Here is a 12,041-nt window from a genome sequence, read left to right as displayed (position 1 = left end):
ACATGTGTATGTCCAGATTCACCTGGGGATGAGTTGGAGTAGCTGTCTGGAACCTCACGAGTTTCCTTTCTCCTAAAAGGATCCCAGACCACAGGAATGGGTCCACAGTTCTCTTCTAGGTGACTCACCTCCTAGCAACAACCAATTGATTCAGGGATATTTGCCTGACCCAAGGTGGGCCAAGCAGGCTCCCTTTGTGAAGTCTGAAATTTGGAGGTGGGGAGATTCCATGGTTAAAGGTGCCTGGAAATGAGGTACGTTAAGGGCAGCAAGCTCACGGTGGAGGTGTACAAACTCCTGCTGCAGCCCTACCCCCTGAGCTGCCTGCCTTCTGTCCTTTCCTTGATGGTTCGTCCTTCCAATCCATTTCCACCACTTTTTCCATTCTTGCACTAGTTAGAGCCAGGAAAATGTTGACAAATAAGCCTCCATGTTTCACCGTCAGGTCAGATAACCTTTGACGCCTCCTCTCTTTGGTCTTGGCATCACTCGGTTCTGCCTGGTTCATCTCTCCATCTTTCCACCCAGGGAAATGACCTCTGGCTCAAACCCTTGCAGTAGCTGACTCCCTGGTTTTCCTGTCCCTGGTTTCTTTCTCTTTTCTTTCATCGCTGTGATTGCTTTTGTTTTTATTATTACCAGATGAAATAAACAGGGCACCACTGTGATCAGGCCACTTCACTACCCAGAAACGTTAATTAGATCCTCATCATTCAACTCTCTTACAGATTCTCGCAACTCTTTATAGTATGACCTTTCTATAGTATCACATTTCCAGTCTGGTAAATTTTCTCTGGAATCCACTGTACTATAAAATGAAGTTAGCCGCTAATCTCTGATTGTGACCATGGCTGAGACAATTCATATGGTTTCAAATGACCACATGTGGGGGAGGAACTTTGTTTTATGTCATTCATTCATTCACTTATTCATTCAACAAATAGTATGAAAAGCCCTATAGTGGCCAGACGGTCTTCAAGGTCCTGGGGATACTGTGAGAAGATAGTATTTGCATCTAGAACTGAGTGATGAGAAAGAACAAGAAACAAGAAGGGGTCGCCTTGAGGGAAAGAGAGATCACAAAACACAAAGGCATTAGGCAGAGATAATCTTGGCTTCTTAAAGAACTAAAAGGCTATGTCAGGAGAGAGCTGTCAATATGGGGGGTAAGGGTTCAGAATAAAGTTGGTCTCAGTTGAGACCAAGGAGAGGCCAACGAGTGGTGAGGAATTTAAATGTCATTCCCAGGGGAAATTGGGTGGCTCAGTTGGTTGAGGGCCGACTTCAGCTCAGGTCATAATCTCACAATTCTTGGGTTCAAGCCCTATGTTGGGCTCTATGCTGACAGCTCAGAGCCTGAAGCCTGCTTCAGATTCTGTGTCTCCCTCTCTCTCTGCCCCTCTCCTGCTTGTGCTCTGTCTCTGTCTCTCAAAAATAAATAAATATTAAGAAAAATTTAAATGTCATCCCCAGTGTAATGGACAACTATTGAAAGGCCATCGCAGGGAAGTTGTATGAAAATATACCTTTTAATCTGGCTACTGTGTACAAGGAGATTAGTAAGGTGTAAAAGGAAAATCAGGTGAGAATCTATAGTGTGGTGGCTTGGGTCTAGGGCCGTGTTAGGAGGCTTGGTGAGAATCAGTACTATAGAGGTTATGTTTTAGAGTCAGCAGAAGTTGATGACTGGGTTATAGTGAGGGCTCTTGCATATTTTAGCATATAATGGACACTCAACAAATGTTGATTGAACCACTGAAGGAATGATTGAACTACTATCAATCAAACCCAGATTCCAGGAAGCATTTGCTAATAGACCTCCACCCACGTACTTCTCTCTTCCTCTCTCTCTTCGAAATTCCCAGTGCTCTCAAAACATTTTCCCATGGACACTAATCTTCTTCTGTGGACTAATATGCACTCCTTGCCTTCCCGTCTATACTATAAGTTTTTTCATGATATTTATGCCCCATAGTCTTTTGCGTATTCAGCGTGGCACATAATCCATGTCAACCTTTTTGAAGGATGAATGAATAAATGCATGAATGAAATGAGATGGAAATTATGTGAAAGTCAAAGTTCTCAAATCAGGAAATGATTACTGAGCTACATACGGCATCGGAAATCTGAGGATCTTTCCAGATGGGTTAAACAATTATGCAGCTTGGTTACTTTAGGTTCTGCCTTGCCTGAAAGTGCAAGAGTAACTGAGTGACCAACAGCTTCTCTGTTTCAAAGACCCACACCCTGAGAGGCAGAGCGAGGCTGACTTGTGTGAGTCAGAATGGGTTCTCACAGCCACCTCGGTCACACACCAGTTGGTAACAAGTGTCTAGGCATTCTAAATCATGATTTCCTCATTTGTCAAATAGGCCACAGAGCTGGTTTGTGAAGAAATAATAATAATTACTCTTATGAATCGAGCTCTTGCTTTGTGCCCTACAGTCCCCCGGATGCTTTAACTGTACAATGTACACATATATTTATTGCTCTGGACGACACTAGCAGGTACACACTTTTATTAACCTCATTTTATAAATCACAAATATGAGACACCTACCGCAGTGCACAGCACCGAAAAAAACAGTCTGGAAATACTAGACACGAAAAAGAAATCAAAACTATATATGCAGCCAGAACACATGGCTTAAAACCGAGTTTTGCTGCTATTTTTGACCGCAGATGAGGGAACTTTCATAACCTCAATTTTCTCATTTTTAAAATGGAGCAATACAAGGACTAGGTGAGATGAAGTCTGTGAAAATGCAAATCTATGTAAAATGATAACAAAATCCTGTATAAATGTAGATGTTTGGAAAGTGTTAGAGGTGATTTTTAACTCGTGTGTGTAAGATACCAACCTGTTTAAATGCAGTGTTTTAGCAGGAAACATCATAAAACTCTTCAAAGGTGAAAACTCATTTGCCATAGTTTTGTTACAGCAGTGAACAGTCTCTGAAAGTCACGGTCTATGACTTGTTTGTGTCCAGCAGATTGACAACTTTAAGTAAAATGAATACCTCAGTAGCTGAAGATCTTGGTTCATTTCTAGTCTTATCCACCACAGGGCATCTGGGCCGGTTGATTAAAGCATTCCCCGTGAGTGCCCTTCCACCACATATGAAGCACCTCCTCCTCCATTATCTTTTGTGATTCTCCTGGAAATGCTGTAAAGGAGGAACATTATCCATTCTTTCTTCTCCTGGGCTCCATCCCTGGTAACTTGTAGGTTAGTCCTGGGTTTACCAGAAACACCTGCTCTGCATCTAATTGCTGCTGACCACGAAAATGAAAATAGAGTGTCCCTTGGTTTGATCATTAGCGTATGTCTTCAAAATTGTTTGGTGTTCCTTTTTAGCATTGTGAAATGTACTTTCTTCAGTCCTTTCTTAGTGAAAACTGGAAATTCAGATATAGGAATGCTAATTAAAGCTGCCTTTTCCTTCTGAAAGAGAAGGTTTCTTTTCTGTACATTAAATGTGTGCACACATACACACACATCTACACATGCACACACACACACCTCTAGTGACTTGGTCCTGATGAAGTAGAGTCTACTTTTGTGGCTTTAATTAGGGGTTACCATTTCTTTTCCTACTAAAATAAGTACTTCTTATTAAAAGCTATTCATATATTTTAATTGTGTGGTAGGCACAATAATGGCCCTCCAAAGATGTATACATCCTAACCCCCAGAACCCATGGATGTGCTAGTGACATGGCAAAGATCATTAAAGTTGCCGATGAAATTAAGGTTGCTATTGAGCTGACCTGAAAATAGAAAGACTATCCTGAATAATCCAGGCAGGTCTAAGGTAATCACAGGATAAGGGAAAGAGAGAAGCAGAAGAGTCAAGTTCAGAATAATGCTGGAGAAAGACTCAGCTGGCCATTGCTGGTGTTGAAGATGGAGGTCACCACAGCCAAGGCATGCAGGCAGAATCTAGAATGTGGGAAAGGTCAGGGAACAGTTTCTTTCCTCAAAACTTTTATTATTATTTTAATGTTTATTTATTCTGGGGAGAGAACAAGCAGGGAAGGGGCAGAAAGAAGGCTCACAGCAGTGAGCCTGATGTGGTGCTTGAACTCAAGAATCACGAGATCATGACCTGAGCTGAAACTGACTGAGCCACCCAGGTGTCCCTGATGGAGTCTTTTAAAGGAACACAGCCCTGCCAACACCTTGATTTTAGCCAAATGACATCCATTGAAGACTTCTAACCATGAGAGCTGTGAGATAGTACATTTGTGTGATTTAAGGCATCAACTTAGCGGTGATGTGTTATGGCAGCAATAGCAAACTAATACAAACTGATTTCAGCATTACAGTCATAGAAGCGTAATGACAGAAAGCAAGCAATCTCCAGCAGAGACAAACTATAACATTGACTGATTATAGGTTCTGGGAAACATGTAATTCTCAGAAGAGGAATGATTCCCTTTCCAGCTCTCCAAGCCTCTGATTTTGGAGCTGGGGTAGGGGAACCAATTTTCTTTACCTCTCTTTTTGCCAAATGAAGTTTAGTCTCTTTTACCAAACAGTCTCCTTCAGATCTATCCCCCAGCTTCACTGGCTGCTAGTTTGTAGTGGATGTTGGAAACAAGTCTTCGATGTGTCTGACTTGAGAGCACTAGTAACAGCTTGCTAGCACTCATGGGCGGTACCTGGGCATATGTAGTGTCGGACTTGGCCTTCATGCCTCATTCACCATGTCTTCTCTTTCTTGTGGATCTTTCTCATCTCACTAGAAGAACTCACCCTCTTCTATAGAGCAGGGTCCCTCCTTGCTTCTGTCTTAGCTATTGTGTAGATGTCTTAACTCCCTGTTATAGTGGAGGGAGCCGAAGTCGGACGCTTAACCGACTGAGCCACCCAGGCGTCCTGGGACTTTTATTTTCACTGGGGCCTCACCTATTCTGACTTTGCAGATGACAGAAATGATCTCAGTGATAATAATTGTGTGTGTGTGTGTGTGTGTGTCTGTGTGTGTGTGTGCGTGCAAACGCGGGCGTGTGCGCAGGCATGTGTGAATGAGAGAATGAGTGAACAAATAAATAAACAAGGGGGATTTGGAAGTGCTCTCAGAGAAGGACATTGAGGCTTCTATAAATATTCTCTGCAGCATGGCTAGTGCAGTATCCATGGACGTGCCATTCTTCAGGCTTTTAACGTCACCTGCTGGATTTCCAGGCTAAGGCTGAAAGAGTGGAGCCAGATAGTGTGCATCGCTATTCAGAGGGGCCCCAGAACTGGATGGGCCAAGGAGGAGGGACGAGTTCAGAGAGTAATAACCCCTCGGCTTAACTCTTTCCTATAGCCTGTTTTACTCCTATTTTAAATCTCATCTCCCTGGCAGTCTGAGAATCTCACAAGCAGAAAACAGGCCACAATGTGTGTTCTTGATTCTCTCACAGAGGATTGCTTACCTCTTCCCTTATGCCTGCTTCTTTTTCTTCTCTTCTCTCCTCCCTTCAAGTCTTCTTCCTCTCCCTTATCTCCTGATGTCCTTTCCTCCTCTCATTTCTCTTTTCTTTGCTCTCTGGATCTTGATTCCAGAAAAGGACTTGGCACTTAACATTTAACTTTCAAGGTGAGGTAAGCGCCACACCACATGCTACCTTTCTGGAAGCCATTTGCATTTTTTCATTTGCATTTTAAATCTTCTTTCTCTTTGTTTCATAGGGCCACAGTAAAAACAAAATAAAACAAAAAAATATTACAAATGCCACCCTGTGGATCTAAGAATACTGTAGCTTGAGTGAGAATTCCTGAGGCTGAATCCCAGCTCCTTGACTTCTAGTATGTAATTGTCAGGGAGAAAAAAATATTTCTTCTATCCCCTTAGGTTCAGTTTCTGGAGGCCTGTAAATTAGATTAACAAAAGACATATTAACAGGAGAAAGGCATACAATTTTTATTTTATAGGTATGGATGGTCACAGAAAAGAAGTAAAACTCAAAGAGGCAAGCAATGAGACCCCAGGGTTTATTTCCATTTTAAAAAACAGAAAGAGAGTTTGGGCTTCAAGGGAAGATAAATTCTGGGGAAGTGACTAGCAAATATTATGAGAAAAACTAACAGAAGCCTTGGCTTCTTTAGTTAGGATTTTTTATGCAGACTCATCTTGCTGCTGATTCTCAGTTTTCATTGATAAGAGTCACTTTCTGATTCTTTGTACAGAGGGTTGGGCAGCTCCACAAAAGGAAACTTATGCCCCAGTTAGGAAGATAATCTCAGGCAAGTTACCTAGGCATTGGCATTCTAGTGTTCTCATCTGTAAAATGGGATTAGTAATATTACCTAATGTTTGATATGTTGCAATGATTCAATGAGATAGTTCCTGTAATGTGCACGGTACACTGTTACATGGAAAAGGGAACCAGAGCAGGCAAAAAAGTCATAAATTGTAGGGAGATTTTATTCTTAGGAATGTTTCCTGGTTGAATATCCAAATAATCTGCTAATTTGTTTTTATATATTGCATACATTTTGATTATAAGATCCATGAGAACTATGTTCAAGACACATTAGTGCAATATTGCTAGAAGTTTCTTAAGGTGGAAGCTATTCCCCTGCCTTATAAACTCAATAGCCACTCAAGCCAGAAGGTTGGATGCTTAATTGTTTAATGGGCAAACATATACCGATTTTAAAGAAATCCATTCCAGACGCATTTACAAACCTTTCAGAATGAGCCCTGCAGCTACGTGAAACAACGTGAGTCTTGACATGTTTGAGTAGGAAGGTTATCTGGAGAACATTTAGGGGTCTCTCCAAGTAATTGCGACACCCCAAGACAGAGGGATGTGATATAGTTTGGGATGGAGGTGAGCACTGGAGATAGAACTGAAGGTACAGGAAGTGAATAACCTTCATCATGTCGGTGAGAAAATCTTAAATTTAGAAGAGACACTAAGTGACACACAGCAACCCTGTCCTCATTACTTGCTCCATTAAGATGTTAAGAGGCCTCTTAACAATAATTTTCCAGTCCCATTTTTCTTCCCTGCTTCAGAGGCCTCAATGCAGCTATGCCACCATTATGAATTATGCCCTAATGTGCGCCCATTCTATTCCTGGGAAAGTCATTCTTCCTCTCCTTCCTTGTTTTCAAAAACCTAGACTAGGGGCACCTGGGTGGCTCAGTCAGTTGAGCAGATAACTCTTAATTCAGCTCAGGTCATGATCTCACGGTCTTTGAGTTTGTGACCTGCGTTGGCTCTGCACTGACAGCATGGAGCGTGCTTGGGATTATCTCTCTGCCCCTCCCTGTGTTTGTTCTCTCTCTGTCTCTCTCTGTCTCTCTCTCTAGAAATAAATGAATTTTTAAAAGTAAAATAAAATAAAATAAAATAGTCCTAGATTAAGCCTCTCTCTTCAGTGGAACCTTCTAGATAATGCCAACCAAACTGATGCCTTGCTTCCTCTACATCCTACGTAATGTGTGTGGAATCTGACACCCGGGATACCCAAGTTCAAATCCCAACTATGTCAAGTCCTATCTATAAGACTTTGGGCCTGAACTGTCTCCTTGAAACTAGAGAAGTAATATAGATCTCATAGAATTTTGAGAGAATTAAATTAGTTAATTGGTGTGAAGATTTTGGAATAGTGCCTGACACTTATACCTTTTGCATAACTCTTAGCAGCCATAATGGAGTAAATCACATATAAATCATAGCTGTGCTCCTTATTGAATATAACTTTGTAAAAATAATCTAAATGGCCCTCAGTATTATTTATTTTTAATTTTTTTGCAATAGGAATAATAACACTTCCCTTATCAGTTTAGGGTAAGATTAAATGAATTTATACATGTAAAGTACATAATATGGTGCCTAGAGTCAGTGAGCAAGAGATTCTTTTGGTATGGGAGACAGATCTTTGCTGGACATCCACCACAATGTAGAGAAAAGAGTGAGTCTAAGAATAAGGAGAGAAAGTCAAGGTGTATTTTAATACAACAAACTAGGTTGGGGATAACAAGCTACTGTAATAAAATTATAGAGCCATCACCTGGAATTATTTTTTTAGTAATATATAGCCAATTGTTCTTTCCCAAGATGGCCCTAGAAATGCACTCTTCCCCAGCTGTCTCCCACTTCCGTAGACTGGTCAGATGATAATGAAACTCATAGTTGGCACTACCAGTTTATAGAATCCTGCTGTGGAGGAGTGCATATGAGAGAGACCCCGGCATTCTTGAGAGCTAGAAGATCCTATAGCTGGAACTAACCGTAAAAGCTTACAAAACCAGGTGGTAGAGGTAGCTAACGCAGATGGGGATTGGTTGGGCTGCCAAGACACTCGGTTCATGGATCTTATATGAGGAATGCCATTGTTCTCAAGTGAAGTCCTACCTGGAATCAACCAAATTATATCAGTGGGTCTTTCTGTGATTTTCAAAGATCGTAGGGATTTCTTTCTTGGAAAATGAGATGTGACAGTTTAAACATTCTTTGCCTAAGTCTATGAATCAAGAAATCGGGGCGCCTGGGTGGCTCAGTCAGTTGGGCGGCAGACTTTGGCTCAGATCATGATCTCATGCCTTTCAAAGGCTTGTGAGTTCAAGCCCCTGGCATCAGGCTCTGTGCCGACAGCTCTGAGACTGGAGCCTGCTTCTGATTCTGTGTCTCCCTCTCTCTTTCTCTGCCCCTCCCCTGCTCGTGCTCTGTCTGTCTCCGTCTCTCTCAAAAATAAACATTAGAAAAATTCAGAAAAAAAAATGAAATCAGTGGAAAACTATTTGCTAAAATCTGCTGAGGGGTGTAAAAGGAGAATAATTAATTTGGGATAAAGCAGTGTTTAAATTCTGCATCTATAGCTTTTTAGCTATGTGACATTGGTCAAATCACTTCACTTCTCTGTACCTTAATTGTTTTTCTTTTTTAACTTTAACACAATATTGTATAGGATTCAAAGACATCATTACAGTTAACCTAATTAATTTCTTTATTTTTTTAAACTTTTGATGTCCTATAGCCAAACGTTTGCAAGAATTTCAGAGAATGGTTACTTAAAATGTTTTCAGAGAATCATTACCTAAAATGTTTCTTTACTTGTCATCTTCCAAGAACTGCTTCCCCTTCATTGGCTTGCTGACAAACTGAAAACACCATATGTAGATGGATAGGTGGCTGGGAATGTAGACAGATATTGCCCATAAACATACAAACCCGAATGAAAAGCACCATCATAAAAGCCAACTTGGTGACCCAAGTGCATTCCTAGTGCCCAGAGTGGTAGGACCAGGGAGGAGCAAGGTCTCTTCACTCATCTAGACCCAGCAGAGCCTCTAAAGACTTGGATTTGCTGTCATAATTCCATAGCTGTCGCCTGATGAGCAGGGACCCGGCTCAGCTCTCCGCAGGGGACTCTCAGACTAAGGACAAGAAGGGGGCAGGAGCACTCCCATCCTGAGCTTGGAAAACTGAAATTCAGACACGGAGCGGTTTCCTGAAGGTCACACAGCAAGCAAGAAGTGACAGAGCCAGGTTGTAACCCAGGACTGTGTGCCCCAAAGCCTGTGTATGATGTATAACTTATAATAATAATGAGAGCTACCAATTTTAACGGTTACCTCTTCTATAAAGTTTCCTTCCCATTACCACCACCCATCTTTCCCCAGGTGGGGCTGGCTTTTCATTCTCGTGCCCCCACGGTACTTCATAGAGAGATCTCTTCAAGTGCTGGTGCATTTATCAGTCATGTTCGAGTTCAGCCTGCCTCCTCTATTATACCATATGTCCCCACAGGATAGGGTTAGACATCCTTTGCCATTTTATCATTCATGTACTATTCATAGCTTATACTAGTAGGTTAATAAATGTTAATAAATAACCAAGTGAATGAATGAATGTCTATTGCCTACCCAGCATTGAGCCCATCACAGCTTTGACAAGTAAGTTAACCTCTTTATGCTTTAGCTTCCTTGCCTATGAAATGAAGATGATCATAACACCTACCAAACAGAGTTGTGGGGATGAGTTAATTGCTGATAAATTACTATACTATTGATGAGCACATACTAAATGTTCAGTAAATGTTAGCCTTTATTACAACCACACTTAATTCCCACAGTTCCCTTTATGTTTAAACAAATTCTTTTTTAATTTTTAAAAAAAATTTTTGAGAACCCGAGAGACAGTGTGAGTGGGAGAGGGGCAGAGAGAGGAGACACAAAATCCCAAGCAGGTTCCAGGCTATGAGCTGTCAGCATAGAGCTTGACATGGGACTCGAACTCAAGGACCACAGAGTTGTGACCTGAGCTGAAATCAGAGGCTAACCGACTGACCCACCCAGGCGCTTCCCCACCACAATTCCCTTTAAACGGAGCACTTTATTTTTTTTAAGTTTATTTATTTTGAGAGAGGGAAAAAAAAGTGTGGCAAAAGGAGAGAGAGAGAGAGAGGGAAGGAGCTCGAACCCATAAACTGTGAGATCATGACCTGAGCCAAATCGAGAGCCGGAAACTTAATGGACTGATCAGCCAGGCACCCCTAAATGGAGAACTTTAAATAAGGTATTATAATCTCAGCTTCACAGAAAAGGAACTGTTTTTAGAGAGACTAAGTTTCTTGCAGGAAATCACATAGCAAGAAAGTCCCAGAACCAGGAACTGCCCCCCAGGGTCTAAGATATTATTCATAAACCCTTTTTTTCATAGTGAGTTCCAGGGGCTAAAAGCCCTTTTACATACAGGGTCCCAACTGATTCTCCTCACCAGCACTCTGGGGCTGGGATTCAGCAGAGAGGAAGAAATTGGCAAGTGATGAAACCAGTGCGGGCCTGGCATAGCCCAGATCCATGACCAGAATCACAAAGCTGGCTAGAATGTGTGGTGGGTTTTGTAACAGAACACCGCCTGGGACCCTCAGGACGTCCTAACCCACGCTTCCCTGAGAAGAATCATCTAGCTTCTTGTTTAAGAGTACAAACTCCAGAACCCTTGTTATACCCAGATCGCAGTGTCCTCAACGACCAGAGACCACCGGGGAGACCGAGTCACGCATGCAAAGGCAAAGGGCTTTATTACAGGCTCGAGCTCGGGCTCCCAGACCTCACCAACGCAGTGGATCCGTGCTGAGAGCCCGGAGCAAAGGCAGAGTAGGGTTCTTATGGGGTTTGTAACGGGGGAGTTACAGAAGTTGTGGCAGGGGAACAGTGATCCAATCATAATTATTCAACATTATTGACAGTGGGCTTAACCATACACATTATCTAGAGTATTCGTTACTTTTGGCGGGATCCAATTACAACATTTAGAGTACCTTTAAATTCAACCAATCACAGAGCGAGCCTAGGGTCGTGTTCGGCGACTAACGGGTTAACTTTAACATTAGGTAACAGGGTCCTATCTATAGTTTCTATCTCCAGGCCTCTCCCTCAGTAATGTGGAGGGTGGTCGCTGGCCTTTCCTCATTGGGTGTTGCAAGGGGGGTTTCTCCTGCCTTGGGCAACGTGTAACTGCCTGATAGTTTCCGGGAAGCTGAAATTTAGGCCTTCTAGTTTAGAGGGGAAACTTAAAGCCTGTCATGGAGCCAGTTTGGTTTAGACTTGTGCCCTTACACCCTCTGATTCAAGCTGTCCACGAGAGAGCATTTTTAAAAAGCACCCTGGGGTGTTTTTTATCATCAGGGAAGTTTGTGAAACTTGACTTTGAAAGGAGGCTAGTGCAGCCCCTCTCCAGGAGGCAATTAGTCAACATCAGTGTTCCCACCCCGCTCTGCTCTGCCCCCATCCTCCATCCCTTCGCGTGTGTAGATATAAGGACTAAGTCAGACTCCCTACAAGTGTGCTCCGGTGTCAGCGGGGACCAGGTAGCCCCAGTGGAGTGGCGGGGGCCAGGCAGGCAGCCTGGATGTCCCCGGGTGACAGAGGCACTGAGTCACGGTTCCTTTGCGCCTGCACTTTTCTGCCTCGAAAAACTGCCCACGGGCTTCCATGGGGGGCTCGGGGCAAGGGGCTGTAGGCAGGAGCCACGGAAACCGATCGGTCCCAGCATCCCGAGCGGGGGCTGAGCTGTCTGGCGGCGCAAGCG

The 12,041-nt window shown here is 42.8% G+C and overlaps 1 protein-coding gene across 1 annotated transcript in view; it reads left to right on the top strand.

Moving 5' to 3' along the window:
* Positions 1-12,041, top strand: part of KCNIP4 (potassium voltage-gated channel interacting protein 4) — a 1,146,137-nt gene that overhangs the window by 916,513 nt on the left and 217,583 nt on the right. The window lies entirely within an intron of this gene.

Source organism: Crocuta crocuta, unplaced genomic scaffold (assembly GCF_008692635.1).
Source record: "Crocuta crocuta isolate KB4526 unplaced genomic scaffold, BGI_CrCroc_1.0 scaffold179, whole genome shotgun sequence".
In the NCBI taxonomy this organism is placed as follows: domain Eukaryota; kingdom Metazoa; phylum Chordata; class Mammalia; order Carnivora; family Hyaenidae; genus Crocuta; species Crocuta crocuta.
Note: the sequence above shows the minus strand (reverse complement) of the source record. Positions and strands in the feature narration are given on the sequence as shown.